Here is a 16,658-nt window from a genome sequence, read left to right as displayed (position 1 = left end):
GGTTGGGTCTATAACATAGCAGTATAACATATTTGACAATAATACCACACGGAAAGTAAGCATGAAAGACAGGGTGCCAGTATCAAATTTACCTAAATAAACGATCATAAAGACAATATTATGAAAAAATGTATGCCGACATATTAAATAACCTAGGTGACATGGGCAAATCCTAGAAAGATATAAATTATTGAAACTGACTCAAAAAAGAAGTAGAAAATTGGAATAGACCTATTACAAGTAAGTAAATAAAGCCACAATAATCCAAATGAAATGTGCAAAACAGGCAAATCCATAAAGACAAAAAGTACATTAGTGGGTTCTTAGGCCTGTGGAGGTGGGAAGAGTAACAGGGAATGACGAATGTGCGAGACTTCTTTTTTTAGGGTGAAGATATATTCTAAATATTAGATTGTGGTGATGTTTGCATAACTCTGAATATACTCAAAATCATTGAATCATATACTTTAAATAGGTAAATGGTATGGTATACAAATTATATCTCAATAAAGCTGTTAAAATAGTAGCAAATTAGTTTTTATTTAAAAAATAGAGTTAACACTCTTATATGTTTGAATACAAATAATATTACATATTTTTACTCTTCTCTGGAACACAGAAAGTATCTCAGAGGAAAGGGACAAGTTCATACAAATACAGAGACCCTCTTGTCTAAACAATTTTCTTAAAATAGCTAACATCTCTAGTATTTTGAGTACCACAATATTACATTATTTAACTGAATTCAAGGTTGAAATTTTTTTCAAAAGCTAAAGAAATAAAGCCCTTTGGCAAAGACTGTCTTCTTAGGCTCCTCTGAGCCCTCTTTTCAACTAGGCCTCAACTTAAAAACTGCAGACTCTCAGCCCAAATGATTTTACCTATTCCTCTACTCCCACAGTAAGAGAACTAAGAACTAATTAAGAGAACAAACACTAACATCATCTCTAATACCTCAAGGCTGCACACCTAGGATGACCCTAGCCTCCCATAAGAGTCTACTGCCTGGAGAATGATTGTTTGATCTGGGTAAAACCTGGTAATAAACATCTAGGACCCTAAATCCCACTCTTGGAGCAGCTACTTTAGAAAGCTAGCCATATAAATCCTTTCTCTCTCCCTTTGAGCTGTAGAACTCCACCCCCTGCCCTCCCAGCTGTCTTCTTAAGGACCTGAGAGCTGTCTCTTTGAAATGCAAACATTCAGGGAAATGACTCTTGCTCTCCCTCCCAGCCCAGCCCAGGGGGCACCTTGTTCTAACTTGCATCTCCGTCTCCTGCTATAAAGATACAATACAGAAGTTGCTTCTCCCTCAGATAATCACCAGTTAACAAATCCAGTCTCTGCTGGAGCTGCTTGTTCCCTCTCCCCTCTCCCTCATTCTCCCTTTACAATACCCAGTCACCTCTTCACAGATCAGAACGGAGCTCAGCTGTTTCCCTACTGTGGGTAAGTTACTGAATACAATCTGCTCTCACCTCCGTAACTAATGTCTGTGTTTATCTGTGACACCTTCACTTAAGTCTTTCAGAAATCTTTTTTTTTAATACTTTGTTCCTTGGTTCACATTCTTTCTCTGAACATCAAAGTTGTGTTTGTTTTCTTTCTGTTTTTTAAATTTTTGTTTTTGAGGAAGATTAGCCCTGAGCTAACATCTGCCGCCAATCCCCCCCACCACGTCTTTTTGCTGAGGAAGACTGGCCCTGAGCTAACATTCAAGCCCATCGTCCTCTACTTTATGTGTGGGACGCCTGCCACAGCATGACTTGACAAGCAGTGTGTAGGTCCGCACCCGGGATCCAAACTGGCAAACCCTGGGCCGCAGAATCGGAATATGCAAACTTAACCACTGTACCCCTGGGCCGGCCCCAAAGTTGTGTTTGTTTTGATTAAAAACAAATGAGGTTTTTGTAGTATTGATAAAATCTAATGAAATAATTTCAATTGGTTAAAATAAACTTGGGATTCAATTTATGCTGTAAATAAGAATAAATGTCCCAGGGGATTGAGATGCATACAATAATAACAAAAAATAACAATCAATTGATATTTATTCTTCCATAAATTCTTTAGAAGTTTGTGAATTATGCATCCCAACTTCCCTTCATATCTAATATAATTTTTATCCTATTGCTATTCTCTACTACTTGTAATATGTCTGTGGCTTAAAAGTTGTAATAACAAACTCTTGCATAACGATATCAAATATAAAATTGTTTGAACATTAATTTGGTATTCATACTTTAATTTTAATGCTCCCAGAGTATATTGAAGAGGCAAATCTCCTTTTTATGTTGTTATTTTCTTAATTGATATGCTAAAATCTAGGAGAATAACAACATAGAACATTAGAAGCTAATAGCTCTGCACCGAGGCTTTGAGCTTAGAAATAATAAACACAAAACATAGGGCTATCCCATGGCATACTAATTAGGATAATGAGCAAATAGTCTCTGAACACTAGGCTAACTGGGCTTGTGAAAGAGACTGTAATTTACCTCTTAATATTGACACTGTCATTGTTAGCTGAGTACCCTGCTACGTAATTAAAAAACCTTATTTTACAGCTTCCCATGCAGCTCAATATGGCCATGCAAATAAATTTTGACCATTAGGATGTAAAGGAAGTGATGAGATGTAAAAAATAATACTGCAATTTTATGACATCGTCTATGAAAAAGAGGCTTGATAGTCTTTGACCTTTTGTCCATCATGCTGCCTGAAATGCAGACAAGATGTCTGAAACTCTAGGAGCCACCTTGGATCATGACGACTAGGGCTACACAGTAAAATGGTGAGCCAGAAAGGGTCTGAATCCCTAAATGAATTTATAAAGCTGCCTTATCATCCCTGGCAAGACTACTCTGAAGCTCTAGTAGGATAGAAAGAAACTTCTGTTTTGTTTAAACCAATACTTTGGAGAATAAGTAGCTCATGTTTCTGAGAAATGCAAAGCATAAGGGTTCACCTTCATAAGGGTTCACAGGGTTCACCTCATTTGTTTCTTGTCTCTCAGAAAACACTATCTTTTGTACCCTGATGCATAATGCCTATAAAAAAATTGTTTCATATATTTTGTTGAGGTTTGGTTATTTTAGGGGAGAGGGTAGTTTTTGTCCTTGTTATATTATCTTTACCAGAAGCAGAAATGTCCAAGAGTTTTGACTAACCATGACTTGATTAAAACAAAATTACTGATTTGCTAACTAAAATTTCCATCAGCAGGTGGATGGCTTGGCTAAAGAAGTTTTACATGTTTATAGAGTGAAATATAAATCAGCAAGAAACAAAACTACAGATTCACATAACATGGATGAGTCTCAAAAGCATTTTGCTTAGTGTAGGTAAATGGATACTAGAGATTATATCCTCAATTATTCTACTTACAAAAACCCCTAGAAAAGGCAAATCTAATCTGTAGTGATCAAAAGCAGACCAGAGATTGCCTGGAACCAAGGATGAGAGAGTTGAGCACAAAGTGAACTTGGAGGATGATTGAAATGCTCTATATCTTAATAGAATGGTTGTTACATGATTATATGTCAAAACTCATCAAACTGTACACTTACAATGAATTCATTTCATTGTATGTAAGTCACACCACAGTAAAACTGGTGAAAACAACAACATAAAGGTAACATACATTCTGCAACTTTGCTTTGTCTTTTAAAAAAATTAAAAACTGAGAAATAAACAAGACTTTGAAATTTGCCATCACGTTTACTATTTCCAGGGCCCTTCACTCCATTGGGCAGATCCAAGATTTATCTGTTATCATTTCCTTATATCTAGGGCATTTTCTCTTCTATTGCTACACGTCTATTCTGTTGTATACCTTTGTTATGTATTTTCTCATGCTTATGTGTCTTTCTATTACTACTAAATATTAAAAATAACAAAATCCTTTTTTGCAATTGATGATCTCACATTCCCTATCACTAATGCAAACACAGAGATGTAGACACAGAAAGAGGGAATGGGGTGGTGTGATTATGTCACACTATCTACTGTTCCCAAAACATACTGTAACAATTCCTAGAATTGTGTGTGACTGTAGGTTTTCTTAGAGTTTTCTAGAAAGAGATTTCTAGTTAGAAACACATATTTGTTTAATTAAATATTACGTTTGGATTTGAGTCAGTTAATTCAGCATTTCCAAAAATGTGATCCAGTACATTTGGGTGATTAACAGGTGTTACATGCAAAAAAGCATATGCATTGATTAACTATCACTTAGAAAATTCTTCTATAAACAAAGTTTATACAAGACTCCCTAAGACTCTCACAGCTGTAAATGTTTTCATATGCATAGCATTAAAACAATGTATGTCTCTCACTTCTACTCATAGAATGTGCAAACATTTTATGTCACATCTTCGATCAAGAAAAATCTGAAGTGAGATATATGAATCTTTAAGCAGGGAGTATCATCTGCTTAGAAACTAAAGCAAATCATCTGCAATAAAATTGTCTTATTTATTAGAGCTCACTGTTACAAATTGCTTTTCTCTGGCAAAAAGAGAAGCTAAAAATACAAAATATTTATGTGCTGAACACTAACCATAGAATCCCTCAGTAACAAACCAGATTTTTATAAATAAGGATGAAAAAAAGTTGACAAAGTTTCTATTTCTGTTTTCCAGTCATTCAATTGGAGACAATCAAGACTTTTTTTCCTATATGATTGTTTCTTTCACAGAGTTTCATTTGTGTTATATACAGCGTTCAAACTTCTTTAAAAATTACTGGGAATCAAATCCTGTGCTTGTGAAAATAACCTTAGACAATGAAATACATGCCTATAGAGTTGTAAATGACCTCACTAATGTATTTTTTGTTCCTTTTCCTTTTTGTGTTTCTCAAACCTGTTACAAAAATCCAGGATAACTTTGGAGCTTTTGAGATAGTTGCTCTTAATTATTTTGTCCCTTTAAAAAAGAAGTTAGTAAAAAAATTGAAGTGGCTCTGATTTTTAAAATAAAAATACAAAGCAGAGCATTGTTAATACATGGACATATGTATTATGTAGCTACAAGACAGGATGTGGTATTCAGGTCTTTCTGAGAGTAGCCGACTTTTGAAAACTTGGAACAAACTTTGAAAATTCTGTTTTGAGTTATCAGTTTTATTTATTAACTCTATGAAAGCATTTTGACAAATATAATAACTACTATCAGTGGAACAATGTAACAAAGTGAGCAAATAAGAGACATTTCAACTTTTCTTACACCTTATTTAAAAATTTCATGATTATTGAACAACTTCCATATGCTGGGCTTTGGTCTAGCTTTAAGGGACATAGAGAAAAGTACAGAGATGAAGATAACATAAACCAAAACCTCCTAACATCACAGAGTAAATGCAGAGAGGCTGCTTTACTATGTTATGTATTAGACGATATATAAAGGGGTATGTGATATTAATTACTAAAGATAATAAAATTACTCTGTGGAAAATGAATTAAAATATCAGGTGAAGAGAAGTAAGTTTTGAAAGGAGGGATACTTTTAGGAATTATATATGTTGTTTTATAAGTTTTATGAATGCAAAATCATTTATAAGAAAAAAAGCAATTATGCTGAATTCAAGAACCCCCAAATGGCAACACTTTTTTTTTGGTGAGGAAGATTCACCCTGAGCTGACATCTGTTGCCAATCTCCCTCTTTTTTGTCGAGAAAGACTCACCCTGAGCTGACCTCTGTTCCAGTATTCCTCTATTTTGTATATTGGTTGCCACCATAGCATGGCTGCCAACGATTGGTGTAGGTTCACGCCTAGGAACCAAACCCAGGCAGCCGAGGCAGAGTGAGCCAAACTGAACCACTAGGCCACCGGGCTGGCCCCTGGCAACACTTTTAATAATGGAGAAGATGGATTATAAGAAGATAACTGCATCAAAATGTGTTAATGGGTTAGAACATTAGTTGTGAGACAAATATATATATATAATTATGTATAAAATAATGTATAAATGAAGTATTCTTATATAATGAGTACAGTGCTTCAAAAGATCTGATGATCTATTTCATAAATAATGATATAAAAATAAAAAGAGGCATTTAGTTCCTTTTCCTTACTGTTAGTGTACTTTATCCTGCTTCAACACTACTGTGGTCTAATGGCAAAGATCTTTCATGGTGTGTTTATCCATTAACTCATTTATTTCTTTATAAACATCTTTTTTTGTTTCATTTTGTTTTAATTTCAAACTCCTCCACTGCATCCTTAGGAAAAGCTATTATCAAGGAACAGTCATGCAATTAGCTTCCTGTTTCAATAGCAGACCTTAAATAAATCGTTTGAAAAAGGAAGAAAAAACTAAAACCTTGTGGTTTTGTGTCTTTCAGTTTGAAGGGAAGATACGAGTCAAAGAACATATTAACTATAGATATTTGCTATATAGAAGGAATGAAATTAGAGAAATCAAGATGATGTTGGGAATGCGAAGTGTATGCAGAGATTTATGTTCATTGAGTTTTAAAATACATTTATCTTTTATAATTTCAGATAAATACTAGATGTCAGAACACAGATATAAAGAAAAAATCTAATGCTAAATGTCAGTGTGATTAATATATTTGCATATTAAAAATTTGATTTAATAATTTAAGAAGATTGATCATGGCAATTTGAAGCAGCAGTTATTTATTATGATTCTGAAAATATCATGTTTTTAATACAGCATCAAATGAGTGTTTAAATAAGAATATTTTTGACAAATTTTATTTGATAAATAGATTTTGAAAAAAGTTATTTACTATAAATACTCCCTAAAATATAATTGAATAGTTTGGTGATTTGAAAAACAGATCATAAAGCGTTATTCAAAGGAAATTGCTCCAACAAATTAACTGCTACAAGAACTGTCTGGGATAGTAAGCTAGTTCTATATGGACGAGAATTCATGGGGAGTTTTGTAGATAGCAAAATTCTAACATCTGTAGGAAAATACATTAGAACTTATTTGATCTGTTATCCCTCAAAGTATGAAACAGGAAGCATTTACTTCATAATTTGAATTTAATAATCTAGATAATCACAAATGTAAATATTATGAAACTAAATTTGTGATTTTTCATCATTTTCTATTATTGCAAGGGATTAATTTACATTAAAATTAAAAAGAAATTACTAATATGTCATTAATTTTTCTACTCTGCATTCTGGAATAAATCAAATAGGAAAATACTCCATAAATTTACTACTAATATTTCTGTTCATTTTTATGGCATTTTAAAATTCCTGGGGAAAATTTGACTGAAGGTAAATGTGAGCCTCTCTATTTTGTTTCCACTCAACTAGTATCTTTTTATATATATAGGAATTTTTAAAACACGCAGACATGCATGACTACAAAATGAAGACAAATAATGTTATATAACATCTTGAAAGCATGATATACTATCTTTTTAGATTTTTTTCCAGCTTTACTGAGGTATAATTGACAAATAAAAGTTGTACATATTTAAAATGTATAAGGTGATTTGTGTGTATGTGTGTGTGTGGAAGATGGTCGATCAACCCTGAGCTAACATCTGTTGCCAATCTTCCTCTTTTTGCCTGAGGAAGATTGTCCCTGATCTAACATCTATGCCAATCTTCCTCTATTTTTTTGTTTATGGGATGCTGCCAGAGCATGGCTTATTGAGCACTGTGTAGGTACACACCCAGGATGTGAATCCAAACTCAGGCCGCCAAAGCAGAGTGCGCAAACTTAACTACTCCGCCACTGGGCTGGCCTATGATGTTTTGATGTATGTATACATTGTGAAGTGATTACCACAATCAAGCTAATTAATATATCTACCACCTCACATAGTTACCAATGTGTGTGCGTGGTAAGCACTTACAATCTAGTATTTTAGCAAATTTTGAGCATTAAATACAGTCTTATTAACTATAATCACCATGCTGTACATTAGCTCTCCAGAATTATTCATCCAGCATACATAACAAACTTTGTACTGTTTGACCAACATCTCCCCATTTCCCTCATCCCTCAAGTCTTGGAAACCACCATTCTACTCTCTGCTTTTATGAGTTTGACTTTTTGGATTCCATATATAAGTGAGATCACTCAGCATTTATCTTTTTCTGTCTGGCTTATTTCGCCAACCATAATACCCACCAGGTTCATCCATGTTGTCACAAATGGCAAGATTTCCTTCTTTTTTATGGCTGAACAATATTCCATTAGATACACACACATGTGTGTGTATACATCTATATATCATTACATATATATATTATATATATAATACATATAATTATGTACATATAATACATATAATTATATATTATATATATAAATGTGTATATATATACATATACATTTTCCTTATCCATTTTATCCATCATGGCCCCTTATTTCCCTATCTTGACTACTGTGATAGTACTACACTAAACATGGAAGTGCAGATATCTTTATCTCTTTGAGATACTGATTTTATTCCCTTTGGATATATACCCAGAAGTGGAATTGCCAGATCATACAATAGTTCTATTTTTAACTTTTTGAGGAATCAAAATACTGTTTTCTATCATGGTTGTACCAACTTACTTTCTCACCAATAATGTATAAGGATTCCCTTTTCTCCTCATCCTCACCAGCACTTGCTATCTTTTGTCTTTTTGATAATAGCCATTCTAAAGGTGATATCTCATTGTGGTCTTGATTTGTATTTTCCTGATGAACTAGCGATGTTGACCATCTTTTCATATAACTATTGACCATCTGTATGTCTCTTTTGAGAAATGTTTATTCAGGTCTTATGTCCATTTTGTAATTGAGTTATTTGGGATTTTTTTTTTGTTGCTGTTATTTAGTTGTTTCAGTTCCTTATTTATTTTGGGCATTACCCCTCTATCAGACATATATTTTGAAATATTTTCTCCCATTCCATAGGCTGTCTCTTCACTCTCTTGTTTCCTTTGCTGTATAGAAGCTTTTTAATTTGATGTACCCCACTCATTTATTTTTGCTTTTGTTGACAGTACTTTGGGGGTCATATCCAAAAAGTCATAGCCCAGACTAATGTCAAGAAGGTTTTTGCCCATTTTTTTTTCTAGTAGTTTCACAGTTTCAGGTATAATACCTTTATTTGTATTTATTAAAAAATCATTTTACTGAAGTGGCAAACAAATGTGTATGTTTCTGATGTCATAGATTGTAATGTATATTTTGTAATAAACCTCTGAAACTTTGTAACATGTATTTATGTAAAAAAGTAGCTTCATAATGATGAAATCTCTATAATGTTATACCAATACCAATCTCTACCCACATTTCACAATTTACTAAATTAAAAAAGTGATGCAAACTCCTAAAATACAAGGTGTTGATTATTTGTATATATTTGTCAAGGGAATATTAATCTATTCATTATCTAGCTGGAATATGACCTCAAGCACCTCTAGGTATTTTCTTCTTTCTCTTTGTTAAAATACCATTTTATCACACATTTATTCCAGCAAATTATCTACTGGATTTTAACTTACATCATTTTATCTTTTTGAACTCATAATCATAGTAAATGAAACACTATCTCACTGATTTATGAATTGTTACCTTTATTAACATCATTTAATTAATTAATTTGTTAAAAGTACAATGAATCTAATTCCCAATTCAAGAACTATTACTTCATTAATGACTTGCATCTTTCATTGTGCCCTTCAATATAGCAACCCCATTTCCCTAACAGGAATGGCCACTATCAAAACTTTTCTGTGTTCACTTCAGCAGCACATATACTAAAATTAGAATGATCTAGAGAAGATTAGCACGGTTCCTGAGGAAGGGTAATATGCAAACTTGTGACGTGTTCTGTATGTTTCAAGCTTAATTGTTATCAACATAAAATAGACTATAATAGATATAAGTTGTAATATGTAAGCCTCATAGAGCCACAAGGCAAAATCCTATAGTAGATACAAAAAAAAGATAATGAGAAAGGAATCTAAGTATATCACTAAAGAAAGTCATCAAACCACAAAGGAAGAGAGCAAAAAAAGAAAGGAACAGAGAAGAACTACAAAACAAACAAAAAACAATTAACAAAATGGCAATAAGCACATACCTATCAAGAATTATTTTAAATGTAAATGGACTAAATTCTCCAATCAAAAGACACAGAGTGGCCAAATGGGTAAAAAAACACGACCCATCTATATCTTGCCTACAAGGGACTCACTTCAGCTGCAAAGATAAGCACAGGCAGAAAGTGAAGGAAAGAAAAAGATACTTCATACAAATGGAAACCAAAAGAAAGCTGGGATAGCTATACTTATATCAGACAAAATAGACTTTAAAAACAAAGACTATAACAAAAGACAAACAAGGACATTACATAATGATAAAGGAGTCAATCCAACAAGAGACTATAACATTGAAAATAATTTCATGTATAATTGCATCAAAAAGAATGAAATACCCAGGGATAAACTTAACCAAGGAGGTGAAAGATCTATACACTGAAAAGTATAACACATTAATGAAAGACATTGAAGAAGACAGAAATAAATGGAAAGATATTCCACATTCATGGATTGGAAGAATTAATATTGTTAAAATGTCCATACTACCCAAAGCAATCTACAGATTCAATGCAATCTCTATCAAAATTCCAATGGCATTTTTCACAGAAATAATACAAATAGTCCTAAAATTTGTGTGGAACCACAAAAGACCCTGAATAGCCAAAGCAAGTTTGACAAAGAAGAACAAAGCTGGAGGCATCATGCCTCCTGATTTCAAACTACATTATAAAGTTATCATAATCAAAACAGTGTGGCATTGACATAAAAATGGACACATAGATCAATGGAACAAAATAGAGACCCCAAAAATAAATGCATGCATCTATGGTCAACTAATTTATGATAAAGGAGCCGAGACCATACAATGGGGAAAGAAAATTCTCTTCAATAAATGGTGCTGAGAAAACTCGACAGCCACATACAAAAGAATGAAAATGGGCCACTATTTTGCACCATACACAAAAATTAACTCAAAATGGATTAAAGACTTGAATGTCAGACTTGGAACCAGAAAACTTCTAGAAGAAAACATAGGGGTAAGCTCTTTGCCATAGGTCTTGGTGATGATTTTTTGAATCTTTACACCAAAAGCAAAAACAACAAAAGCAACAATAAAGTTGAGACTGCATCAAACTAAAAAGCTTCTGCACAGCAAAGTAAACCATCAACAAAATAAAAAGGTAAGCTTTTCTGAATGGAAGAAAGCACTTGGAAATCATATATCTAATAAAGGGTTAATATCCAAAATATATAAATAACTCATACAACTCAGGAGCAAAAAAAAAAAAAAAAAAAATCTGATTAAAAAATGGGCAGAAGCTCTGAATAGACGTTTTTCCAAAGAAGACATACAGATGGTCAATAGGTACATGAAAACATCACTAATCATCATGGAAATGAAAATCAAAACCACAATGAGATATCACCTCACATCTGTTAGAATGGCTCTTACCAAAGAGACATGAAATTACAAGTGTTGATGAGGGTCTGGAGAAAACGGAACCTTTGTGCTCTGTGGGTGGGAATGTAAATTGGTACAGCCAGTATGGAAAACAGTGTGAAGGGTCCTCAAAAAATCAAAAATAGAACTACCATATGATCCAGTAATTCCACTTCTGGGTATTTATACAAAGAAAATGAAAACACTAACTCAAAAAGATATACGTACTCCCAAGTTCACTGCAACATTATTTACAATAACTAAGATTTGGAAACAATCTAAGTGTCCATTGATGAATAAATGAATAAAGAAACTGTGGTACATACATACAATGGAATATTATTCTTCCATAAAAAGAAGGAAATATTGCCATTGTGAAAACATGGATGGATCCTGAGGACATTGTGCTAAGTGAAATAAGTCAGACAGAGAAAGGTGAATACCATCTGACCTCAGTTACATGTGGAATCCAAAAGAAAAAATCAAAAACAAACAAGCTCACAGATATACAGAACAGACTGCTTGTTGCCAGAGGTAGGGGGTGGGGCAGGGAGAAATGTGTGAAGGGGGTCAAAGGGTACAAACTTCTATGTATAATATAAATATGTCATGGGGAGGTAACATAGAGCATGGTGTCTATAGTTAATAACATTGTATTGCATAATTGAAAGTTGCTAAGAGAGTAGACCTTAAACTTCTCATCACAAGAAAAAAAATTTGTAACTATGTAAGGTGACAACTGTTAATTAGTGTTGTTATCATTTCACAATGCATAGAAATATCGAATCATGTTGTACACTTGAAACTAATGTAATGTTATATATTGAGGTATATATACCTCAATTTAAAGAAACTAAAATTAAGTTAAATTTTAAAAAGAATTGTGTTTAATATTTCCCTTGCCACTTTTAAAGTGTACTATTGTATGTCTATATCTCTAAATAATAAATTGGTTTAGTACTTTATTTTTAACTTTTAAAAAATGTATATTAGATTATTAAACATTTTTACTAAGTTAAGCAACATTAAAATTTGTATGTAACATTCCAGGCTTCTTTTTCATTTAGTGCTATCAATTTTTATTTTATTCCTTCTCCTGTCTATGAGTTTTGATATTTTCTCAAGATGTTGTTATCCTCCCTGCCCAAATGAGTTCAAGACTTTCAATGGAGCTTCATCTGGATGTGATAATTAGTAAATTCAAATCTCTTTTCTTTGGGTTTTCTTTTGGGGGGTTATTACATCTGACTTCAGACTCTTTTTTTTCTCATACCACTACAAATATATTTCAATGATTTATTTCTATACTGCTATAGTCTGCATGCACAGAGATGAGGAACTTTGTATTAGAACATTTGCAAGAAAATGAGACCATTTACATTGAAAAATCACCTGCCCTTAGCAAGTTTCTTTTAGGTTTTATGATTAAAAAAGTGAATCTCTTCACTTTCTTAAAACTGCATTTCCTAATGTCCCCTTTAGTAATCTAGGCTGAGAAGTTTCAAAGAGAGGAAAAAGTATTAGTATTTTCCAAGCTCTGGAAAGAGAAACAGTGCAGGTAAAAAAAAAAATCTTTATTTTTATACTTAATACTATTATTTGTTATTTGAAACTTATATAAAATGTGTACCTTAGAAGTTGTGTGTGTAATGACTACTTTGTAATACATTACAAAATGTCAGATTAATTTTTCAATTAAATTTTACTGTAGCCTATTAAGTACTAGGCATAGTACTTGATATGGAAAGACCAAGATAAAATTCGAATTAAGGAAGAAAAGAGCAACAAATATGTTTGATATTGTACTCTAAGTAATTTTAAAATTATATTTGTTTTATCTTTCTACAGGCATTTAAAAATTTCTCTGACACTTATGTGTCAAAAGGGGTTAAAACTAAGTATAAATATTTTTAATCGTTAAACTTTTCCTAATATTAAAGGATTTTATTTTTGAACATCAGACGTGGATGGATGTGCTTGGCTCTGACAAAGATATGTAAGATTTTCATATGCAAAATACCAAATGCCAGATGTGCTTTATCTATATTAGATGTAAGATGAATATAAATGAGGTCAAGTACTCAGTGTGCATAGCATGACATTTCAAAATGTTTCTACTCTCACATCTTGTCTTCGGTAACGTTTTAAACCTGTCATTTGGCAAACCTAAATGGCATTCCCTAAGACGTCATTAAATTAAAACCTGGAAAAGGAGACTTTCATTTAGTCATCTTTTTAAAAATTAGTGACATTGAAAAGAGGATTACATCATTGTTTAAAATTCTAGGGGGAAAATAAAGGAAATTACATTGGGACACTCCTGAAACAACAAACATGACTTTAGTACCATGAATGTAGATGTTTACAATAATTATAAATCTATGATATAAATGAGATATGCTTATACTGCCTGGTGCATCCTCAGGAGAAAAATTAAAAACATATTTCTTTAAGCAAGTAAAGCATAAAATTTCTTTTAAATATTGATGCACTGGTGACAGATGCATGGCAATCTAGAAGAAATAAAGCCATTGTCAGCAATGAAGCATCATAAGAATAATTGTTATAAAAAAACATTTAAGACAAAATTATTGCACAACTATATCTTTCATTATCTGCTGAGTTTTTGAAATTGTTAAATTATAATAATCCAGGGAATGACAGACTTATCAATAATTGAGAAACCTCATGAGTTGCAAAAGAACGATGCATGAAGAAAAAATAACATTTGACTTTTGGAAATACAGGAAAGGTAAAACTATTACTGGTTGCCATATATTTATTACCTACCATGTGTCAGGCACTACAATAGATACTATATGTAGATTATTTCTAATTATCTGAACATTGCTGAAGATATATGTTCTCTTTTAAGCATGAAAACACTTGTTTATTATCACTTACTAGTAGCTGGAAAAATAAGGATTTGAACTAAGGTTACCGAACTCAAAATCCATGGAAAGAATTTTTTCAAGTGAGAGATATCACCACCGTCTAACCATTTAACTGTGAGCCTGAAAAATATAATTCATTTAACAAAAATTTTTGAATATCTTCTTTGTCCCCGTCATTAATCAAGGTTCTGAGAGAAGACAGAGGATAAACAGACAAAAACCCACGTTTTATGGAGCTTATATTTTAGTATGGGAAGACAGACACACACAAAAATAAACAATAAAATAGAATATCTGAAGTGTCAGATGATGAAACACATTATAGAAAAAGATATAAGACGGTAAGTGTGGAGTTTGGGAGTCAACTTTAATTAAAGTACTAAGGAAAGACTCATAAGACAGTGGTTTTGAACAAAAGCTGAAAGAGGGAAGAGAATTTACAGGAATTTTATCTGGAAAAATGGAACTCCTGCAGGAGGAAACAGAAAGTAAAAACACTTTGAGGTGAGGATATGCTTGTATTTTTGAGGAATAGAAAGACATAACTGTGGTTATAGAGAAATGTGGAAGAAGGAAACTTGTAGGCAAACAGGAGATAGACATAGGAGGACGACCACAAGTTGTGAAAGGTCCTTAGTCCTTATTATAAATGAGGTGAGAAGCTGATGAAGGTTTTATGGTAAAGTAGTTACACAATTTAACATGTCTAAAAGGATCACTTGAGCTTCTCTGTTGAGTGTAAACTATATGTAAGAAGGAAAAAACAGAAAAAACAATTAGTAAACAACAAGCCCCTAAGAGATGATAGTGGCTTGAACCAGCATGGTAGAAGTATAAGTGGTAAGAAGTGGTTGGCTCCTGGGTTTATATAGAAGGAATTGCCAACAGAATTGATTGATTGATTGGCTATGGATAGTAACAGAAAGAACAGAGTCAAGAAGAAATCCAGGGTATCTAGCCTATAAAACTTTAAGGAAGGAGTTGCCATTTACTGAGATAGAGAATAAAAGGAATAGACCAAATTCAGGGGAAATATCAGGAGTTTGATTTTGGATATCTTTGGTAAGCAATGGTTATTAAACATTCGAGGTATTGAATCAGCACTTTTGGAGCTTGGAGTTTAGATAAAAGTCTCAAACTGTTGGTATAAGTTTAGGAGTCTGTTTCAATAGGTTTTATTATTATTTAGGTATGGTAAGGCCAACAGATAAGGAGATGACTGCCATTGATACTCTAATGATACACTGATACATGATAGTTTATGATACAAATCCCAAGAGAGGGAATACATGTCACACCATGGAGGGCCACATGAAGAAGCACCAGGATCAGCCATACGACAGAGAGAAAGAAAGAAACCATGGACAAAAGCCTTTATTGTAGTTTCTGTAGGAAGGAACAGGTGAGACAGGGTAAAGCAAGCTTAGGACTGGCTAATTTGAATAATTATTAATTAAAACATTAATTATTACATTATTGATTAAAATTTATTATTAATAATTATTAGTGGGCTCTGGGACACAGGGGCTGTTCCTAGTTGTCTGATGCCTAACCCTGGGCTTATTAGAGCATGTTTATAGTGGCTTGGAGTGTGAGAGCATGAAAAGGGAGGTAGGTGAGTGTCTAGACTCTGTATTGGTTTGTTTGTATTTGACAAGTGTACCCATGGGAGGGGGGCTTCTCTCAAGGTGAGGGGGAGAAGTGATGAGAGAGGTAGAAAGGCAAGGTAAGGTGACTCAGAACAAGGCGTGCGTAGCATAGGCATACAGGGCAGATGCTAAGGAATCAAGTTTACATGTTAGAAACATGGTTAATACAGAGTCATCACTGATAGATGGTGTTTGAAACCATGATTATGAATGAGATATTTAAAATAAAAATGAAAGCAAAGTACTTAAAATGACTGGTAAACAGGTAGCAGTTGATGCAGGAGGAGTATCCTGGAAGTCAGGGGAAGAAAAAATTTCAAGGAAAAACAATGACCAGTTATGTTAAATGTTACTGAGAAAACAAGAAGAGGACTGAGACTCAACCATTTTATTTAAAATGCTGTTAATTAATCACTTTGATAACAGCTTCAGATAAGCAGAAGAGTAGAAAGTCTGATTTTTCAGGATTCAAGAGTGAATGGAGGAGAGATAGTCACAAAAATGGCAGGGTAAGGACTTTTGAAAGTTCTCCTCTTTAAGAGCAGTGAGGAAAGACATATACTGTCAAAATTAATTTTTTTCAGAACTTGAGAAATTAACTAAAGGCTTGCAGCAATCTAGAGAGGTTTTTTCTA

General features: G+C 33.0%; 1 long non-coding RNA gene and 1 other non-coding gene across 3 annotated transcripts in view; one reads left to right on the top strand and one right to left on the bottom strand.

The window, feature by feature from the left end:
* Positions 1–16,658, bottom strand: part of LOC111772518 (uncharacterized) — a 104,374-nt gene that overhangs the window by 19,108 nt on the left and 68,608 nt on the right. The gene's annotated exons all lie outside the window — the stretch shown is intronic.
* LOC111772638 (U6 spliceosomal RNA) lies at positions 9,731–9,837 on the top strand. The gene has a single exon (XR_002806642.1). It is a non-coding gene; the product is annotated as a U6 spliceosomal RNA (small nuclear RNA).

This window comes from Equus caballus, chromosome 2 (assembly GCF_041296265.1).
Source record: "Equus caballus isolate H_3958 breed thoroughbred chromosome 2, TB-T2T, whole genome shotgun sequence".
In the NCBI taxonomy this organism is placed as follows: domain Eukaryota; kingdom Metazoa; phylum Chordata; class Mammalia; order Perissodactyla; family Equidae; genus Equus; species Equus caballus.
The sequence above is the reverse complement of the archived record's forward strand: the minus strand, read 5'-3'. Positions and strand labels throughout refer to the sequence as shown.